This window comes from Phocoena phocoena, chromosome 7 (assembly GCF_963924675.1).
Source record: "Phocoena phocoena chromosome 7, mPhoPho1.1, whole genome shotgun sequence".
Taxonomy (NCBI): Eukaryota; Metazoa; Chordata; class Mammalia; order Artiodactyla; family Phocoenidae; genus Phocoena; species Phocoena phocoena.
Window position 1 is genome coordinate 81,940,557 of NC_089225.1, and position 4,746 is coordinate 81,945,302.

Consider the following 4,746-nt stretch of genomic DNA (forward strand, 5'->3'; position numbering starts at 1 on the left):
ATTTTAAGGCAGTTCCTGTGGTTTCTCTGTTTTATGTAGAGAATTTTTGGCCATTTCTGTATGTTATTTAGCATTTGATGATTAGTATTTTGATAATTATACCTGAAAAGTGAGAGTTGTGAACCATTAATTTGAAACGTAGCCTTTTGGAAGGTAGCAATTAGATGGACCAGTTTAAGAATCCCAGTCTAATATGTTTCTCTTGCCTTTTTGGACTGTCTTTAATTTTTCTCCTGTCTTTAAGTAAAGTTGTCTTTTGTGTTCAAGGTTTTAAAATTAGGTGAGCAAAACATTTTGGTGTCTCTTCAGGAAGAAAAAAATTGTTCCTAACTTTATTTGTTTGCATTTCTGAAAGGTACAAGAAAATCATTATTAATCTAGACACTGATTTATTTTTAAAGTAATCTAAAGTGACTTAAAGGATAATACGGGGCTTCCCTGGTGGCACAATGGTTGAGAGTCCGCCTGCCGATGCAGGGGACACGGGTTCGTGCCCTGGTCCGGGAAGATCCCACATGCCGCGGAGCAGCTAGGCCCGTGAGCCGAGGCCGCTGAGCCTGCACGTCTGGAGCCTATGCTCCGCAACGGGAGAGGCCACAACAGTGAGGCCCGCGTACCGGAAAAAAAAAAAAAAAAAAGTATAATACAAGGTTATTTATAGTAAAGAATGGGGGGATTATAAAGGGAAAACAAGATGAGCAAAAATAAAATGTCAGTAGGAGTGAGGTGTAAACCAGGACATAGAACACTGAAGAGAAATCTTTGTTTCTAAAAGATGGTGTATAATAAATGAATGGCAGCCATATAGTCATGACAGCTACAAGTTTCATGGACTTTTATGTCTTGCATCTTTGGGTATGCCACAGGCATGGTGTGAAAAAACCCAATTTAATAAAAGCATTCAGCAGTGGAGGAGCTATAATGACTAAGCTTTTGAGTTCCACCTCTGCTTTTCATGTAACCTTGGGCAAGTCAAGTCAACAGCTCCTGACATTAATCCCTCATTTGCAAATCAGAGACAATGGTCAACTTTCCTCCTAACAATCATTTGTAGAAAATGAAATAGTACAAATTTTCAGAGATGGAAATACGTTTCTGATGTAGATGTTTTGATTAAAGTAAATGCTACATGAAGTACATGTAGCCATCTCTAGAAAATTTTATGTAATAAAATTGGCTTTTTTGCCTCCAGGAGAATATTGTCATTTTGGACCACCTACTCCAGACACATCCTTGATTTGGGACATAACAGACTTTTTTTTTTTTTTGCCGTACGCGGGCCTCTCACTGCTGTGGCCTCTCCCGTTGCAGAGCACAGGCTCTGGACGCGCAGGCTCAGCAGCCATGGCTCACGGGCCTAGCCGCTCCGCGGCATGTGGGATCTTCCCGGACCGGGGCACGAACCCGTGTCCCTGCATCGGCAGGCGGACTCTCAACCACTGCGCCACCAGGGAAGCCCCAGACTTATTTTTAACAAATTTTGATGAAAGGAGTCTGTTGATGTGTTAGGGGCTGTATAGTCCAGAAGCTTTATATCTGAAAAAAGATAGACCTTGAGAATACTAATTAATAAGCTTCTACTCGTTGAGTGGTCTCCTGTAGGCCTGGAGGAAACCTAGATGAATCACAGACCTATCCACTTTCTTAAGTGCTAAAGTCCTAACTATTTAAAACACTAACCAAGGGAATTCCCTGGCAGTCCAGTGGTTAGGACTCAGCGCTTTCACTGCCCAGGCTGCGTTCAATCTCTGGTCGGGGAATGAAGATCCTACAAGCCTCTCCGTGCGTCCAAAAGAAAAAGAAAAAAACACTAAGCGAAAGGTAGGTTGTGGTTCTTTGTGCTAAAACAAAACACTTGTCCTATTGAAAAGCCTTGAGAACTTAGGCTGGAATGGGAAGCTCAAGTGAATTGTATGTAGCTAATTTTGATTAGCAAATTTGAAGAATTTCTGTGACAAGGCCACATAAAATAATCCATGCTTAAAAAGTTACTGATTGTCCTCCATCCCCTTCCCTTCAAAAATGCAAATTTATATTTTCTGGTTTAAACTACTGTATCTCTCCAGGGTCTGCTGGGTCCTCAGTATGCTTACTTATCAAGACCTTGGCTGAGCTCTGCCCTCTCTCCAGAACTCCAGCCTCAGAACACTTTCTCCAGTTCTCTGTCCTTGAATTCTCTTCAATCCATTTGTTGCCTTTCTAAGGCAACAAATTAAAACTTGGCTCTGGGGACTTCCCCAGTGGTCCAGTGGTTAAGAATCCACCTTCCAATGCTAGGGGACTTGGGTTCGATCCCTGGTTGGGGAACTACCCACATGCCGTGAGGCAACTAAGCCTGCATACCACAGCTAGAGAGAAGCCCGTGCACTGCAACGAAGACCCAGTGCAGCCAAATGGCTGCATATTTCTCAGTCTTAGCTTTGGTTGACTATCAATTTAACATGGTAAATCAGTGTTCATGCCAGCCTCACCATTTTTTCATATCAAAGTGTTTAGTATTTTTCTTTCGAGTATTTGGAGTTTTTGTTTTTGCTGGTTTCTTTTGCTGGTTATTACAAAGCTGCAGTGAATGTTTTTGTACATTTATCTTCATGTACTTGTGTTCCTGTAGGATAAATTTCTAAATGTAAAATTTCTGCATCAAAGGGATCAAGTGTAAAATAGTGTCAGTTTGCCTCGAAAATATTGTAATTTATATGCCAACTAATAGTGGTAAGAGAAAGCTCCTGTTTCAGGAACTGTCATACTTGTCTTTTTATTAGCATCTACCCCAGCCTCTTACTTGCTAACACAGTTTTGCACATGGTAGTTAAGTTTTTTAAAATACTAACTTGAATTAATTGGTTTTAAATTCGATAATTTTCCCTTTCTATTTTTTGAAATTCTGTAGTCAGGATGTACAAGAGGATTCCAGTTTATCAGTACAGAACTGAATCATATTCAAGATTATACACTCCCACCCAACCCTGTGCTACTTCTCCAAAGAGGGAATTTGAGTAGAAAAAGATAACTTTTCTTCAACACACTATACCACTAGGTGCCGGAAAATACAGATCAATGACTCCCACCCCAGGTGTGCACAGAACAACTTGCACGGTTGTAAGCATGGCGCTGCACCTCTGTGGTTCTTAATTATGGTCTACTATCATTTATTGGAAAATATGAATTAGTAAGCCTAAAATGATAATTAACATTTATTGAGCACTTATTATGTGTCAGGTGCTGTTAACTTTTAGTCAAACAGCCCTTTCTAACGAATACTATTATGCCCACTTTATATGTGAGATGCACGGAGAGGTTAAGGAACTTAGTCAATGCCATTCCAATCATTAGGAATGCCTCTAATGCTAATGCTCTATGATTCTGAAAAGTGCAAGCTACTCTATGTTGAAACATTTTCTTAATAGCGAAACATTTTCTTAATAGCCTGAAGATAGTTCAAATCTTATTGAAATATGTGGTGGTGGATATATGGATGTTCATTGTATTTTTTTCTGTATGCTTGAAAATAATCGTAATTAAAAGGTTTATTTTTTTAAAGCAATAGCATGCTATTTATTTTGCTTTAATTCTGTGTTCTTTGTCTCTGAAAACTTCTAAGATCGTTACAACATTGTTGATCAACAAGTATTTGGGGAAAGCCACTATGGGTACTTGTTAGATGACCAGGAGAACTCAAGGGAACAGAAGATTCAGCAGCAGCTGCCCTCAGGAAGTTTACGAAGTGAACTTCAAACCTCACACCCTCCTGGGATGAAGGTCTTTTTTAAGTCTGTTTTGAGGAAGGGGAAATTCAGGGAAGCGCTAGTAGAGATCCCAGTAGAAGATGAGAATATGGAAATTATGAAGACAAAAGCTGCAAAGTGGAATTTGAATTTATGGAAGAGAAATCATCCCCCTCCCTTCTTCTGAAGGAAGCAGAGAACAGCAGAAATAACAGCAGCAGAGACCTACCCCTTGGCAGGTAATAGAGTTGTTAGTACAGCTGCATCCCGTTGTACCCTGTATCCTCATCCTAAAACTGCTCTCCAACAGCCTTTGAAGCTTGGCAATTTTTTTTCTTTTTAATAGCAGTTATTACCATCTGTTGATCACAGCAGCATTTAGGTTTTTTTGGTTTTGTTTTGGCTGCGTTAGGTCTTTGTTGCTGCGCATGGGCTTTCTCTAGTTGTGGCAAGCGGGGGCTACTCTTCGTTGCAGTTCGCGGGCTTCTCATTGCGGTGGCTTCTCTTGTTGCGGAGCACAGGCTCTAGGCGCACAGGCTTCAGTAGTTGTGGCTCACAGGCTCTAGAGCGCAGGCTCAGTAGTTGTGGCACATGGGCTTAGTTGCTCCACAGCATGTGGGATCTTCCTGGACCAGGGATTGAACCCGTGTCCCCTGCATTGGCAGGCGGATTCTCAGCCACTGGGCCACTGGGGAAGTCCTGAGCCTTGGCAATTTGATACTCACTTGGAGCCATGCTGTGTCATAGAAGTGTGGGGAAGCCATCTTGTGAGTTCTTGGGGCCTCAAAACTCCTGCCTTCTTAACCTGAGCCGAGAAGCAGAGAAGGCCTTGTTTCATAGCAAGAGTGAATGTTAAATGTGCCTGACTCCAGCGAAAAAAAAAATTGGTCAGACAACAAATGCATCTATTTATATCCTATAATCTGCTGGGCCAGCAACATGCTAATAACCAGCTGGGCATGATGGAGAGGCCACAAGCCGACTGTCAGAATGGGAAGATCCCTACACTAGTGGTCAATGA